Here is an 18004-nt window from a genome sequence, read left to right on the forward strand (position 1 = left end):
AGCTATCTTTGGATATCCCTACAAGTTCCCTAAAAGCCCGCCTTGCCTCTCAGTCCTGGAAGCTCAAATGGGACCCACGCCATCCACTGCCACCAGAAGTTTGTTCCTGTCCTCCTCCAGTTGCCAGCCCACCTGTGAATTGAGACAGGAACAAGACCCCTGAAAGTATCTCCGACCCCTTCCCTGAAGAAATTGCTATATATTAAATTTGTGTCCCGCCCCCAACCCTCCAAATTAGCTGTCAGCTTGGCTAGACTGTGGTTTTCAGTGGTATCATGATGGTGTCTGTTGTGATGACCCTCCAGTTGTGATGTGTTATAAATCCTAACCTCTAAGTGTTAATGAAGGAGCTCTGGTAGCGTAGTGGTTATGAATCGGGCTGCCAACCTCAAGGTCAGCAGTTCGAAACTACCAGCGGTTCCGCGGGAGAAAGATGAGGCTTTCTGCTCCCGTAAAGATTTACAGCCTCGGAAACCCTGTGCAAGGTCACTAAAGTCGGAACCCACTCCACAGTACTTAACAATAAAGTGTTAATGAGACAAGATTAGTTTATGTTTATTATGTTAATGAAATAAGAATAGGATGTTGTTAGATGCCATCAGTCAGTACTGACCCAAAGTGACCTTATGCACAGCAGAAGGAAACACTGCCAACCTCACTACTGTTGCCAAGCTTGAGTCCATCGATGCTGCCATCTGGCCAATCCATCTTGTTGGGGGTCTTCCTTTTTTTTCTCTGACCCTCCACCTTACCAAACATGATATCCTTCTCCAGCGACTGGTCCCTCCTGACAATATGGCCAAAGAATAGGGTGGGATGTGATCAATGACACCCTACTTCAGGTTACAAACCCGATCTGGTGTAAAAGGATCTCTCTGGGGTCTAGTGTGTATTATCTTTTATCTTACAAGAGTTAAAAGGCTAGAGAATCAAAAGAGAAGAACTTCAGTACCATTAAGAAAGAAGAATCGGGAAGGACTTTGTCATTTGGATCCAGGGTCCTTGTGTTGAAAACCTCCTACATCCAGGGGAAGATTAATGCCAAACACATATCTCCAAGGAATGCTGGGCCCATGTTGAAAGGATACCAGGGCCAACCCCCCAGAGCCAGTTAAGAGCTTTTCTCTAGAAATGTCCCTGATTTTGGACCTTTAGCCTCCTAAACTGTGAAAGAATAATTTCTGTTTGCTAAAGTCCTCCCTTGTGGTATTTCTGTTATAGCAAGTCTGGATAACTAAGAATTCCTCCTAGTTGTACAGACAAATTTCCTGCCATTTCTCTCTCCTTAAGGACCACTCTAAGGAGCTCTGGTAGCGTAGTGGTTACGAATCGGGCTGCGAACTTTAAGGTCAGCGGTTCGAAACTACCAGCTGCTCCGCGGGAGAAAGATGAGGCTTTCTACTTCCGTAAAGATTTACACCCTCGGAAACCCTGTACAGGGTCGCTATGGGTCGGAACCGACTCGATGGCACTTAACAACAACAACAAGGACCACTCTGACCTTCCATTCCTTCAACTGGCAAGCTCCCTCCTATTCTTCCTTTAGGCTTAGCTGTCACTTGATCCAGGAAACCCTTCCAGAAATCCCTAGATGAGCTAAATACCTCTCCCAGGCTTTCCCAGTCCCCTGACTCTGTCCCTATCACAATAATATTGAGGCAAGCACCACACTAAGCCTTTGATATAAACAACATCACAAAATCCCCACAAAAGGAGGCAAAGTGGGCATTGTTCATCCCATTTTACAGATGAGGAAACTAAGGCACAGATTTGATTAAGAAGCCTACCCAAAACCACAGCAAAGAGCCAGGGTCGTTGGGATTTTACCTGGGTGTCCCTGGATAGCACAAATTGTTTGTGCTTATCTAGTAAGGAGCTCTGGTAGCGTAGTGGTTACGCATTGGGCTGCCAACCTCAATGTCAGCAGTTTGAAACTACCAGCGGTTCCGCGGGAGAAAGGTGAGGCTTTCTGCTCCCATAAAGAGAAACCCTGTGCAGGGTCTCTATGAGTCGGAACCGACTCCACGGCACTTAACAACAACAGTAACAGTAACCAAATGAAATCCTGGTGTGGAGCTGTAGAATAAGCATTAGATGCTAGACCTGGAGGTTGTTTTGAATCACAAGGTAAGCCTTTCAAACTCACCAGCCACTCCTCCGAAACCCTATACGGGGGCGTGGCTATGAGTTGGCACTGACTTGACAGAATTTAACAACAACAAAGTAACCAAAAGGCTGGCAGTTTAACCCATGGAAGAAAGACTTGGTGATCTGCCCTGTTGGGGCTTGGTTCTACTCCGTAACACATGGGGTCCTCATAATCAGAATCAACGCCACGGCACTTTTTTTTAAAGCCTGACTTCATTCCAGCATGCAAACACCCTCACACTGTGCTTAAATTTTTGTTTACTCTTGTGACTTCCATGCCAAGGACGCTGTCAGTTGTCACTGAGTGTACCCACTGAATACTGGTACCATCTGTTGTATTGACTTTAGCTGAGACAAGATTAAACCAGTTGTCTGTTGGTGAGTCGATTTTGACTCCTGGCAAGCAAGCCCATGTGTGTCACAGTAGCGCTGTGCTCTACAAGGTGTTTTTTGGTTTTGTTTTTCTTTCTCCCCAATGGCTGATTTTTCAGAAATAGATTGCCAGGACTTTCTTCTGAGGTACCACTGGTGAGACATGAATCTCCAACTTTGCAGTAAGCAACCAAATGCATTAACCAGGGACTCTGAAACAAGGGTGGTTGTTGTTAGATGTTGTTGAGTTGGTTCTGACTCATAGTGACTCTATGCATAGCAGAATGAAACACTGTACAGTCCTGGGCAAGGGTGTTGTTAAATGCCGTCGAGTCAACCCTGACCTAAAGTGACTCTATATCAGATTTCCAAGGAGCAGCTATTCAAACAACTTTGCAGTCTGACGCATTAGCACACAGCGCCACACCAGGACAAATTGAAGAGTACGCAGGAGATCTCCAAGTCTGAAGTATCTTGAGCCTACTTCAATCTACCTGACCATTCTCAGTTACGATGTTCTGAGCCCAATGCTTGTTCTGACCAGTTTCACACTCCCTCCTCGCTGAATCAATACTTCCTGGAGGCCCTGTGCCAGTTACTGCCTTGTGCCAAACCTGAAGTAGGGGCATTAGCCTCAAGGGGCTCACTTCAAAGGGACTTGGGTTACTTCCCTGTCTTCTTTCTCTTCCCCACTCTCATGGGGAGAGGGGCACCATGTAGGGGTGAGAGGTTGCCCAGGACTAAACAAGCCTGTGAGGGGCTGAGGTTGGATCCAGGGTCCTGCCTTTCCCTTTCCACGGATCTCCACGTAGCCCCCCTGAAGACCTTTCTAGACCTGACTGGGCTCCTCCCATATTCCTCCATGGCGCCCACCTGCCCTCTTATCAAGGCCTACCTCCTAAGCCAATATCTTTTTCCCTTTGAGATTTCATTTACCTGCAGTAAAGTACACACCTTTTAAGTATGTTGTTGATGTTAATGTGCCGTGCAGTCGGTTCCGACTCATAGCGACCCTACACAGGGTTTCCAAGGCTGGAAATCTTTATGGGAGCAGACCACCTCATCTTTCTCCCTCAGAGCGGCTGTTAGTTTCGAACTGCTGATCTTGCGGCTCGCAGCCCGATTCATAACAACTGTCTCACTTAATTTGTACATGTGCATTCACCTAAGTAATCACCATTCAGATCATGCTAGAACATTTCAGCTCCCTGAAAGTTCTCATGTCCTTCCCAGCCAATACTCTCCTCCACCACAAGTCACGGTCACCCTGACCTCTGTTAACACTGCTTTGTTCCGCCTGTCTTTGAACTTCAGGGGAAAGGAAACCTGTAAGCCTTCTTGGGCTCTTTATAATAGCTGTGGGGTCTATGAGGACTGATCTTTCTTTTCTGCCAGAGTAGTTAGTATTTCATGATGCCCATACACTAGAAACCTTGGAAACCCTATACAAGTCGCTATGAGTCGGAACTGACTCAACAGCACTTAACAACCACAACAACAAATACCTTCACCTTGAGGGCGTTCCAGAATCTGGCCTATCCCTGTGCTGGCTGCCCCAGCCACACCGGGCACCTCTTCTTTTCCAGACATTCTTTGTGAGACCTACCCACTACTCTTCCCTCCCTCTTGCCCCATCCACTTAGAATAAACATCACCTGTATTTGCCCAGTTCTTTTTTTATGGCCCATAAAGGAAGCTGTTATCATCTACATCAAAAACCAGACTGGCAGTTCAAAAAGCTGCTTTGAGCTTTCATGATATGTAGAACAAAATAGCTGCCAACATACAGAAATCATGCGTTTTACATCCAACAAATCAAACAGTGCATTTCATCTCAATGATGGCAATGCACTTCTTGGAACGTTGTTTATCCCACCTCCTCCCTGAGTTTCTGATTTCCATTCCTCCTTTCCAATGCTTCTGAACTTTGTCCTTGGGTAAATCTTAAGGATTTATATGTAACGTTTCCTACGGAGTTCTGGATTAATGCTCTGGACTGCAACGTTGCGTTGCTTTGAACCACAAGGTTGGTGGGTCAATCTTACCAGCCACTTCTTAGAAACCCTACACAGGGCCACTAAGGGTCACAGCCAACTCAACGGCACTTAACAACAACAACAACAATGGAATCTGAATTATGAGACTGAGAAGTTTCCCTAACATACTTAGACTGGGGGAAAGACAGTTTTCCCTTAAGCCCATGTCAAGGACCCCATGTGCAGCTACTTCCCCCGTATCTCCAAAACTTTTCTTTATAGCAAAACTCCTCCAATGAGGTGTTTAAACACCTTAAACCCATGTAATCTTATCATCGCTCCACTAAGTCCAATTGTCAAGGCCACCAATAACTTGCACATAGCCAAACGCAATGGTCTGTTATCCGAGTCCTTTCGATTTCTCTTGAGTATGTAACATGGTCAGTCACCTTCTCTTTGGAACCTTTTGTTCCTTTGGCTTCCAGATGACCATTCCTGATATGATGGCCTCCTCACTGGTTGTTCCCTCTCAGCTGCTCTTTAGATATCTCTGACTGTGGGAAGCCCCATGGGCCTACGTCTTCTCAGTCAATCTCAGGGCTTTAAAATTCTTGCTGTTGTTGGGTATGTTGTTGTTGTTGTTGTGAATGGAGTTAATCTTTGATTTTTTAGCGACCGTACAGGAGAGAGCAGAACTGCCCCCACAGGACTTTCTAGGCTGTCACCTTGATGGGACTAGATCAACAGGTGTTTTGTTCTGAGGAGCATTTTCGGTGTGTTTGCAACCCTACCCTTTAAATATGGAGAAGTTTTAAAACCTTTGCAGAAAAATTCCATTGTGTGTGTGTGTGTGTGAATTGAATGATGGCTTACATGGGAGAACATTGGTTTTACACTCATTGTTTCATTGTAGGGATTGCAATCTCCTCCGTGCGTCATCATTCAACAGTATCTGCTTCCATTCCCTCTGTGTTTTTTTTGTTTGAGTGGGGAGAAGGGAAATGTAAGCAAAAACACTCAGAAATATAATTTAAACGACCAAAGGGCACATTCTGCAAGTCTGCCTCCTGGTTGCCAGCGCTCAATCTTTCTCTTTCCATGAATCTGGAGTCCTCAGTTGCTCCCTCTCTCCATGTTCTCATCTCTGGTGTCGCTGCTTCTCTGAATAGGGTTCCACATTACGCTCGTGCTCTTCTTTGATGGTCCTAGGGTCCTCTGTTCCTGGACTGTCCATTTTTCCACAAACTTCTTGAAACCCCTGGTATATCTCAAAAACAAAAACAAAACCCTTCAAAATCTAGCAGACCCCAGTGTTTCTGGATGAAATGACAAGACATCTGGTACTTACTTTAAAAATAAAAATCACCTCCAGGAAAAAGTGTGCTTCAGTGTGGAAGGGGAAAACAGAAGAAACAAGACAAGGATAAAGTTTATGGCTGTCAGTGCTAGGTGAGGGGTACCTGGGAGTTCTTGGTATCTTGCTGCACAAAGGTACATGTTTTAAAAACATGGCATAGTGAGAGTCAAAATCAAAGAAACAATCTTGTTTTTTCAAACCCCAGCTTCTCCCCCAACTCTAACCACTTTCTTACTGTTCTGTGCGCCGTCTCAAAGTTAAGGTCAAACCTTAACTAGTGAAGAAGGTCTACTGTGAACATTCTGTTCTTGGAAGATCTAGGAGATCTAATTGTCAACAGCAGCTTGAAGGATTAGCTAAAAACACAGGTTGGGTAGGGGTGGGGGGCTCATATAGGGAGTTTAAGTGAACGTGGGAGGAATGATGTCAAAGGAGAGTGAAATGGTTACACAATTTGAAGACTGTATGAAGTCTGGTAGTGTAGTGGTTATGAATTGGGCTGCTAAGCTCAGGGTCAAGCAGTTCGAAACTACCAGCTGTTCTGTGGAAGAAAGATGAGGCTTTCTGCTCCCGTAAAGATTTACAGCCTCGGAAACCCTGTATAGCGTCCTTATGAGTCGGAACCAACTCCACAGCACATAACCGTAACAACAAATGATGTCACTGAATCGTATACATGTAGAAATGGTTGGATTGGTGCATACTTTGCTGTAGATATTAAAAACAACAACAATATCAAACAGTGTCCAGTCCCAAAACAACTCTGTAAAAAGCATCACTTTAAAAAAAAAAACAACTTTTTATTGTGACTTGAGTGATGGTTTATAGACAAGCTCATAGGCGGTACATTTAACAAATTATATACTTTGTTTCATCTCAGTGATTACAACCCCCTCCCTGCAACAACAGTTCTCCTACTTCCTCCCTGTGGCTTCCCTTTTACATCTTTTATTTCACAATGAACACAGCAAAAACATTTGAAAAAACATCTCTCAAAAGACAAGAAAAGTATTACTCTTCATCCTGTTGGTCAGATCCCAAACCTTTAGGACATCTCTGAAGTCACCCATGATTCATGCTTCCTTTCACACCCCATGTTTAATCCCTTGGCTCTACCTTAAAAACAGAGCCTACCTCTCTCTCCACCTTAGCATATCTTGCTGCAGCCCCTCTCCTGGCTAGAGCCATTGCTCCCTTTCATTAGACAGGACATCACCTTCCTCCTGGATTCCTCTAGGATGTCTTCATCTAAACACCTTGTACACAGAATTAACCCCTCTTTCCTCTTTGCCATGACCACACCTTGTATATGTTGTTGTTGTTGTTAAGTGCCATCAAGTCAGTTCCAACCCATCACAACCCTGTATAGGGTTTCTGAGGAGCGACTGGTGAGCTTGAACTGCCAACCTTGTATATCCTTGTTAAGTGCCATTGAGCCAGCTCTGACTCGTAGCAAGTCTGCATAGGGTTTCTGAGGAGCTGCTGGTGGGTTTGAACTGCCAACCTATGGTTAGAAGTCCTGTGCTTACACTGCCACACCAGGACTCCTGTATACACTTAGTAATATATAGACTCCTGGTGTGGGGCTATAGGATAAGCACTGGACTGTGAACCACAAGGATGGCAGTTCAGACCCACCAGCTGCTCCTTGGAAACCCTATACAGGGTAACAGTGAGTTGGAACTGATTCAATGACACTTAATAACATATGAAACCCCTTGCAATTGAGTCCATTTTAATGCATATCGACCCTAGATAGGGTTTCTGAGATTGTAAATCGTTACAAGAGCAGACAGCCTCATCTTTCCCCTATGGAGTGGCTGGTGTGTGTGAACCGCCAATATTGTGGTGAGCATCTAACCCACAGAGCTTCCGGGGCTTTCAGTATATATACACACACAGAGGTAAGAAAGTGTTGCTACATGAATTTCTTGCAGAAGAACAAACAAATCTGGCTGCCGGCCATTCTCGCTGAAATCAGCACTGTTTGCATTTAGCTTTGTTGGGCACTGATAACAGTTAAATGGTTCCCGAAAGGTAAAAACCTTTCTAGAAGTGTATAGTGAAAAGTCTTCCTCATAGTCTGGGAAACACAGCAGCGTATAACCTCCTGTTATTTATGATATTCACAAGAGGAAGCTACAAAATCTTATTGGAACATGCTAGTCAATGGCTTCTTTGTTAGACTTGAAGTAAATTCCAAAGTCCTTACCAATAGCTTAAGGAGCCTTGGTGGAGTAGTGGGTTACACATTAGGCTACTAACGGAAAGATTGGCAGTTCAAACCCACCAATCTCGCTCTGTGAGAGGAAGATGAGGCAGTCTGCCTAGGGACCCCATGGGGTAGTTCCTACTGCACCCTCTAGGGTGGCTGTAAGTTAGACATGACTTATTGGCAATAGGTTTGCTTTTGGTACCGTGGCTTGCAAGACACTATGAGCCACTATTCTGACCAGGAACAAAATATAGAATAAAACTCAAATTCTTTAGAAAAAACAAAACAAAACCAAAAAAAGGCAAACCAGTAGAGATGAGACAACCCCCCCTAAGACTATTGCCCTGAGTTACCCTTTAAACTTTATACTGAAACCACACCCGGAAGTCACCGTTAAGCTAAGTAACAGATTGGCTCATAAGATAATAATATCACCTGTGAGAGAGTTGTTTGTTGTTGTTAAGTGCCTTCGAGTCGGTTCCGACCCATAGCGACCCTGTACAGGGTTTCCGAGGGTGTAAATCTTTATGGGAGTAGAAAGCCTCATCTTTCTCCCACGGAGCGGCTGGTAGTTTCGAACCGCTGACCTTAAGGTTCGCAGCCCGATTCGTAACCACTACGCTACCAGAGCTCCTTGTGAGAGAGTTAAAAAAACAAAAAAAATCATCTTGTTGTTAAGTCCCGGTGAGTCAGTTCTGACTCACAGCAGCCCTGTATAGGGGCTAGACATCTTTACAGGGGGAGCTGAAATTCTTATCTTTCTCCCACAGAGTGGCTTGTGGGTTTGAACTGTCTACCTTTCGGTTAGCAGCCCAATACATAACCCACTACTCCACCAGGCCTCCTTTCATTGCATATCTACTAATTTCTTTTTCTGTCTTCTCCACTACGATATTCCTTCCTGGAGGGCAGGTTCTTCAGCTCTTACAGTGGTAGTTGGCAGCTGTCTAAAGCTCAGTATCTGACTGAATGAAATGAACAGATAAATTGATCACTTAACGACCCACAAAATGCCCCAAACACACACCATTTCTACTTAAACAAGATAGTCTACTGATCCAACTGCCATAGATGCGTCAGCAGATGTACAAGGACAGCAATTACAACCAATGTTTGTAACAGCAGTTCAGAAACAGCCTAAATGCCCATCAGCTGGGGAATGGTTAAATAAAATATGGTGAACCTACCCGCTAGCATATGATGCAGCTAAGAAATAGAAAAGGTGGCTTTCCGGGTGCCTGACCGCAGTACTGACTCACCACCAGGCACGCTGCCCAGTGCCAGGGGAAAAATCGGGGTTTGCACTAGAGTGACACAGGCCTGGGTTTGGATGTAGGCCTTGTTGCTTCCTGGCTGTGGGGCTCTGGTGAGGTGCTTCGCTTTCACATTCTTTTTATTCATCTATGAAATGGGGAAAGAGGAAGTTGTGGTGGGGGACAGAGAGCCTGGTACACTGTTGGGCCCCCAGCCCATGCCAGACCCCTTCTTTCTCTCTCTGAAGTGTTTCCAGCTCTGAGTGGTGGGGCCCAGATGTGAAACTAGGTAATCTGAAGTGGAGAAATTCAGAAAAACTAAACAGACCACCTAATGATGTGGTCCTGGTGTGGTGCTGTAGCATAAACACTGGACTGTAAGGCTGTTTGAATTGCAAGTTTGGCGGTTCCAACTCATCAGAAGTTCACAGGGTCGCTATGAACCAACTCAATGGCACTTAACAACAACAACAATGGTGGTGGTTGTGTGCTGTGGAGTCGATTCTGATTCATAAGAGTTTTTGAGGCTATAAATCTTTATGGGAGCAAAAGGCCCCATCTTTCTCCCGAGGAGCGGGCTCCTTGACTTAAAGATGGCAGTGCTAAAAGACAGGATACAGAGTCCGCCTGTGGCAGGTCTCTGAGTTGAATACCCAACACCTTCTGGAGAGTTTATCAGCAGGAGAGCCTAGTGTGACTGCTCTTTTCATCTAGGCTCTAGCAGCCTGGAAGGTCGCTGGGTTGCTCAAACGAATTGAACTCAAGGAGCCCTGCTGGCGCTGTGGGTTAGGTATTGGGCTGCTAATTGCAAGAAAGGCAGTTCGAACCCACCAGCTGCTTCTTGGGAGAAAGATAAAGTTGTCTGCTTCTGTAAAGATTGACAATCTCAGAAACCCTATGCAAGATTGCTCTGAGTCAAAATTGATTCAGTAGTAGTGGGTTTTGTTTTGAAATAAAGGTCTAGAAATCTGCTTCTGTAACTATGGCAGCCAAGAAAACCCAGAGTTCTCTGGAACACCTTGGGGCCATCAGAGGTTGGCATTGACTCAACAGCAAGGTTTTGTATTGCTTTTTTTTGTTTTTTGTGTGTGTGAGTCTGGAGAAATGATACTGCCAGAAATACAATGAACTTTAGGAGTGGAAAATGGGGGCCTGAGTAGAGTTTCTTGTGTATCACTTTAGCTGTCTAAGTTTTGTCAGTATCTAAGGAGCTCTGGTGGCATAGTGGTTACGAGTCAGGCTGCTAACTTCAAGGTCGGCAGTTCGAAACTAGCAGCGATTCTGCTGGAGAAAGATGAGGCTTTCTGCTCCCACAAAGATTTACAGCCTCGGAAACCCAATGGTGGTGGTATGCCATGGAGTCGGTTCCGACTCATAGTGACCATGCATAGGGTTTCCGAGGCTATAATTCTTTACAGCAGTAGAAAGCTTCACCTTCCTCCGGTGGGTAGCAGCCCGACTTGTAAACATTACGCTACCAGAGCTCCTTTGGAAAGCCTATACAGGGTCGCTATGAGTCGGAACTGACTCCACAGCATAATACCACCACCACCTGAACAGGTGTTGTTAGCTAAGGGAAAATGGCAGGAGGGAGGAGGCCTGGAGGGCAGGGGGGCGGGCGGGGGCGGCAGCATCTCGGCATCAACTACCTCTATCATCATCAGAGATCTCACAGTACTGTCAATATACAAGATATTTAATATGTCTCAGGCCCTGTTCTAGCGACTTTCACACACTTAACCCTGCTGGCAACATCATATGCTGCCTTTGTCTCTATTTTACAAAGGAGACGGCAGAGACCGAGAGGATTCAGGGAACTGGTCCGTCTCCTTGCTATTTACATGAACTCAGGTGCTCTCTTAACGTCAGTGTTTTTGCTGTAATGGTAGTTCCAGAAAGAAAAACAATAAACTGGAAACAGTAGTGGTCTTTAGGGTGAAAAACAGTGGCCAGTACAGGGCTTGTTGTGAAACACTTTGTCTGCTTACATTTTGTCAGTATCTACATGTCTCAATGTTGTTGGTTGTAATTGAGTTGGCTGACTCATGCGCAGTGGGATCAAGCCGTTGTGATCCATCGGTTTTCAGTGACTGGTTTTCAGTCCATGGCCATGGCCTTTCTTCCCTCTTTGCATTGGCTGGGAATCAAACCTGGGTCTTCCACATGGATGGTGAGAATTCTACAATGGGTCTTCCACATGGATGGTGAGAATTCTACAACTGTATAATCACTGCTTTCTATACACGTGTTAAAGCCCGTTGCCATGACATCGACTCTAATTTATTCTGATCCTGTAGGACAGAACAGGACTGTCCCAGGCTGTAAATCCTTATAGAAACAGATCGCCATGTTTTTCTCCTGTAGAGCGACTAGTGGGTTTGAACCACCACTGACCTTTCAGTTAGCAGACAACAGAGCTAACACTTTATGGTTTACTGGTTCAAAAGAATTCAAAAAAGATTTTTAATGAGATTTCAAATGAAAAGTTGTTGTTGTTGTTAAGTGCCTTTGAGTCGGTTCCGACCCATAGCGACCCTGTACAGGGTTTCCGAGGGTGTAAATCCTTACGGGAGTAAAAAGCCTCATCTTTCTCCCGCGGAGCGACTGGTAGTTTCGAACCGCTGACCTTATGGTTCGCAGCCCGATTCGTACCACTACGCTACCAGAGCTCCTAGGAACATTTTTATTTACCTATATATTTTCAATCACTTCATAGGCGTGTGAAAGTTAAACAATGAATAAGGAAGACCTTAAAAGAAGGGAGGCATTTGAATTATGGTGTTGGGAAGAATACTGACAAGTCCAATGGAGCATCAGGAAAACAAACAAATCTGTGTTGGAACAAGTACAGCCAGAATGCTCCTGAGAAGTTGAGGGTGGCAAGACTTCCTCTCACATGTTGTCAGGAGGAAACAGTCTCTGGAGGACAGAGGGTCAGCGAAAAAGGGGGTGAACCTCGAAGAGATGGGTTGACACAGTGGCTACACAATGGGCACAGACATAATTGTGAGGATGGCACAGGGCCCACTGTGTTGTTTCCTGTTGTGCACACGGTCACTATGAGTTGGAGCCAACCTAACAACATACATGTATCTGTGAACATGTGCGTTTCTTTCTAGCTTCTCTTGAAAAATATTTTTTCTTTTATAAATCACCAGCTTCAGTTCTAGATTGCACAGGCGTTCTAGATAGGCTGCAATCTCCACCCAGTTTTCCTCTTTGGCGCGAGCCTGTAGGCGTTTGAATTTTTAAGCGGCTTGGAAGGGCTAGGAGCGAGCGCGCATGGCGCAGTGGTTAAGCGCCGGGCTGCCAACCGCAAATTTGGCGGTTGGAACCCTCCAGCCACATGTAAAAGAAACCCTATGGGACGGTTCTACGCTGACTCATAGGGTCTCTGAGTCGGGATCGACTCAACAGCAGTGGGGTTTGTATTTCTGCTCCCTACCAATCCGTCTTCCCTATGGCCTTAAGGATAAAGCCCACCACTTTTGGAGACCCTTCAGGATAGCTGCATAATTTCTCAAACGGGGGATGGGGCATTCAGAGCCAAACTATTCAGGACTTTTCTCTAGGGTTCTTCTCAGGCTTCAGGAGTGCTCTGGTCCGTCATTCAGGGTCCAGCCAGAACCGCGCCCTTTCCTATGTGATGTGATTCCCTGACCGCCACCCTCCACGGACTGGGTGGCTTCTTTCCTAGGACACACGTCAGATCTGATTCATCCTTGTATTTTCAGTACTCAGCACAACACATAGGAATTCCTCGCTGCGGCCCCACCCCACTGCATCCCGCCACCCGACTGCATCTTCTAAATCTCTTCGCCTCACTTTACCCACCCCGTCCCATGGCGAGGTGCGCGCGCACTGGTGCCAAGCTGCGGCGTTCGCCCTTCGCTCCCCCACCTCCATAAACCGCATGCGTGTTGAGCCCCAACCGCCTCCATCCACGCATGCTCCGTCGGACGCTCACGCAGGCTCATTCACGCCCACCCCGCAACGCATGCGCAAGGCCGGCAGCCCGCGGTGCTTGAGCTCAGCTTGTCTCCGCGTTACTTCTCCTCTTCTTTCAGGCTGGCCTAACTTGGGGACTTCTTCCGGGACGCCAAGGCCAGTTTTGGATTGCCGGCTGCCAGCATTCTCCTCTTTCCTACGTTTCCGGTTCCCCCCGACGCCATTTATCGGCCGCACTTCCCCGTTCCCTTCACCCCCTTCCTGCGCCGCGCCCCAGCCACCATTCAACCGCCCTAGGTAAGGGCCTGCGTGCCCGTGGGAGGCGTGCGCACCGTCAGGGGGCGGGGCACGTCGCCGAGGCCCCGCCCCCGCATCGACCGTTAAACGGCGGGTGTGAGAAGCTGTAAGGAGCCAGGGTCCCACCACCATTCAGTACGGGCGTGGCGGGGACGGGAGGGCAGAGCTTGTGTACCTAGAAACTTCAGATCTGGGCGTGCCCTTCGTAAAGCTTGTAAAGAGAATCTTAAATCTTGGGGTCACTCGTTAAGTGCTGTGGAGTGGGGTGTGTCAATAAAAGCTTAAATTGTGACGTTTCCTGTAAAGGCTTGTGAATAGAGGCCGAATTGATGGCCAAGCTTGAATACTGGACCCTAGTTCTAGGGAAGACCCCATGTAGGAACCTGTAGGTAGAGGTTTCATTGAGAGATAGGCCATCGGAAAAAATGTGTGGACTACATTTGTTTTGATTTGGGGACGGTGGTGGTAAATCGGAGGGGGCTTCAAAAACTCGTGGGAGAATGGAATGAAAAGATAATGGGATTTTTCCAAGACCTTTTTGAAGCCCACTAGTATAGAGGTCGGAATTGGATAAGCCTTCCCAAATAATCTGCCAGTAGGCACTTAGATTCTGGGAGCCAGTGTGAAGAGATGCTTAAGAGCTGAGGAAGACCAAAGAATGTGTAAATTCTTTAATTTCTGGGAGGCCTGTGTTAAGTGCCATTAAGTTAATTCTGACTTATAGTGACCCTCCAAAAGCAGCTGTTGGGTTCGAACCTCCAACCTTTTGATTAGCAGTCCATTGTGTATCTTACATCTCCATGCCAGGAGTCGTATTGATAAGCCTGAATTCACTGACATCCAGTTAACTCTGACTCATAGCCATCCTGTATAGGGTTTCTGAACCTGGAAATCTTTACACCAGCTAAAAGCTTCTTTTTCTCCGGTGGAGTGGCTGGTGGGTTTGAATCACCAACCTTGTGGTGAGCAAGTTAGACTTACCCTACAGCACCACCAGGGTTCCTTATAAATAGGCCCAAAGGGACCTGTAAATAGTAGTGTTGTGTTGTGCCCTTGCGTCAGTTCCGACTCATGGTGGGTTTGAATTGCCAACTTTGTGTTTACCAGTCCAATGCTTATTCTACAGCACCACATCAAGACTTGTAAATAGTGTTGTTGTTGTTGTTAAGTGCAATTGAGTCAGTTTCCAAAGAGCAGCTGGTGGGTTTGAACCACTGATCTCGTGGTTAGCAGTCTAGTGCTTACCCTACAGTGCTACACTGGGTCCCTAAATTGGGTGGGGGTAGAGAGTCCTGGTGTGGCACTGTGGGTTAATGTGCCAGAATGCAAAGCCATTTGACCTGCAAGGTTGGCAGTTCAAGCTTACTAGGTGCTCCTTGGAAACCCTCTACAAGGTCACTCTGGGTCGGGATCGACTCGACGGCACTTCACAACAGCAACCTAAACCCACTGCCATCGAGTCAGTTCCAATTTATAGCAACCCTGTAGATTTCCGAAGAGCAGTTGGTAAGTTTGAACTCTCGACCTTGTTGTTTGCAGTCCATTGCTGATCGTACAGTGCCATACTAGGAGTCCCAGGATACAGTATCACTGCTCCCTAAGGATCATCTTTATAGGAGCAGACTGTTGTGAAATGCTGAAAACTTGTTCCTGACTCAAAGAGACCCTGTATAGGATTTCCCCAAGGAGCGGCTGGTGAGTCTGAACCACTGACCCTGTGGTTCATACTGACCTTGCAGCCCAGTACATTGCCCTGCAGCACCACACCAGGGCTCCACAGATGAGCAGATAGCTTCATCTTTTTCCCAAGGAGCAGTTGGTGGGCTTGAGCCACTGACTTTGTGATTAGTACCCATCGCTTAACCCACTGCACCAACAGGGCTCCTATAGTTAGCCCATTTAAAAAAATTTTTTTAATCTTATTGCCATCTAACCATTTACGATTCATAGTGAGCCTATTTGGACAGAGTAGAATTGCTCCACAGGATTTCTGAGACTAGATCTTTACGGGAGCAGACAGCCTCATGGTTATCCCAGGGGAGCAGCTCGTGGGTTTTGAACTGCAGCCCACATGCTCCAGCCCTTACCGGTGTGGTGAGCGGTGGTGGTGGTTATGTGCCATGGAGTCGGTTCCGACTCATAGCGACCCTGTACAGGGTTTCTGAGGCTGTAAATCTTTACAGGAGCAGAAAGCCTCATTTTTCTCCCACGGAACAGCTGGTGGTTTCAAACTGCTGACCCTGTAAACAGATACTGTAGAAGTTCCCAGAATAACATGTAAATGGATACTTGTAAGAGTATGGGATCTTCATAGGTATGTCAACAGACACTTTAATGCTGAGACAGAGTCCCCAATGAGACATGAAAACAGACACTATCATGCTAAGGAGATCACCAGCAGGATGTGTAAACAGACACTTAATTCTAGGGAGGAAGGATTCCAAAGTCAGGGAGGGGTTTCTGCATCAGGAACTGTAAATAGTCATTTAGGTGCCAAATGAATCACTGTTTGTAAGCATCTGTATACAAGCCCTGGTCCGTCTCTGACAAGGAAGGCAAAATCTTGAAGTCAGTTTGTGGCCGGAGGAGAGGTCACACCATACCTGGGTAGTGAGATTACCCTGCATCCTGTAGGTGGGAGATTCCTAGAGTGATTAACAGGCCCTTGGTTGTCTTATAGGTTATACATTGGGCTGCTAACCACAAGCTTGTCATTTCAAACCCACCAGCTGCTTGGAGGGAAAACAGATGAGGAGGCTGTCTGCACCAGTAAAAAGTTGTTGTTAAGTGCCGTGGAGTCGATTCCGACTCACAGCGACCCTATACAGGGTTTCCAAGGCTGGAAATCTTTACAGGAGCAGAAAGCCTCATCTTTCTCCTGTGGAACTGCTGACCTTGAGGTTCGCAGCCCGATTCGTAACCATTACTCTACTACCCTTGGAAACTATAGGGAGCAGTTGTACTGTTCTTAAGGATCACTGTGACCCAGACTCGATATATATGCTGGCAACGGTTTGAAGAGCTCCTCTGGTGGAGTGGTGGGTTAAGCACCAGCTGCTAACTTCAAAGTTGGTGGTTCAAACCCACCAGCTGCTCTACAGGAGAAAGATGAGACTGTCTGCTCCCATAAAGACTGACACTCTCAGAAACCCTAAGGAGCCGCTCTGTCTGTCCTGTAGAGGGCTGATGAGTTGGAATCCACTTGATGTTGTTGCTAAGTGCTAACAAGTGGATTCCAACTCAGGCCACCCTGTATAGGGTTTCTGGAGCTTTCAATCTTCCAGGGAGCAGAAAGCCTCAATTTTCTCCCATGGAGCGGTTGGCGGGCTTGAACTGCGGAACTTGTCAGTTGCTAGTTCAGTGCTTACCATATGGAGTCACTGTGCTTCTGAACCAACTAGATGATAGTGAGGTGTTTTTCTTGTTGTTTTTGTTTGAAGAACTAAGAAGGGGTCCATGAATTTTTCTGTGAAGGGCCAGAGAGTAATGATTTTAGACTCTGTAGGCTACCCTGTCGAGAAGGCAGCCAGAGACACTTTGTAAATTGATGGGTGTGGCTGTTTGCCAATAAAACTTTATTTACAAAAATTGGGCAGGCCAGATTTGGCCTGTAGGTTGGTAATGTGCCAACCCCAACCCCTGATCGATGGCCCCATAGACCCATTGTCATCAAGTCGATTCTGACTTAGAGCAGAAAGTAGAACTGAGTGCCCCATGGGCTTCTAAGGGGGTAAATCTTTACAGAAGCAGACTGCCACTTCTTTCTCCTGTTGGCCCATGAAATTGCCAACCTTATGGCTAAGGGTCAAGGTTAGGGGTCAAGTGTGTGGCCACAGCACCACCTAGCCTCCTCCTCCAGATGGCCCAGGTTGTTGTTGTTAATTGCTGTCAAGTTGGTTCTGACACATAGTGACTCTGTATAACATTCCTGAGGGGCAGCTGGTGAGTTTGAACTGCCGACCTTGCAGTTAGCAGTCATAGTGTTTCTATAACACCACACCAGGATTCTAGGTGGTCCCATAGAGTCCTGTAAACAGTTATTACTCAGAGATCCCTCACTCCCCTTTAGAACAATGTGTAAGCAGCTGGGGGAAGTCTCCCTAGGCATCTGTAAACAGATACTTAAGTGGTGGGGAATAGGTTTCTGAGACTAAAGCTTTAGGGGGCACAGAAAAATCTCATCTTCTCCTAGGAAGTGGCTGGTGGGTTTGAACTGTCGACCTTGTGGTTAGCAGCCCACTGCTTATCTCCCTACTTTTTATGCTTTTTATAAGGTCTTATACTGTTGTTGTTAAATCTCGTGGAGCAACTCATAGCAACACTGTATAGGGTTTCCAAGGAGCAGCCAGTGGGTTTGAACAGCTGACCTTGCAGTTCAAACCAACCTTATGGTCCAGTGCTTATCCTACAGCACCACACCATGACTCTGACATCTTGT

This window comes from Chrysochloris asiatica, unplaced genomic scaffold, assembly GCF_000296735.1.
Source record: "Chrysochloris asiatica unplaced genomic scaffold, ChrAsi1.0 scaffold00168, whole genome shotgun sequence".
In the NCBI taxonomy this organism is placed as follows: Eukaryota; Metazoa; Chordata; class Mammalia; order Afrosoricida; family Chrysochloridae; genus Chrysochloris; species Chrysochloris asiatica.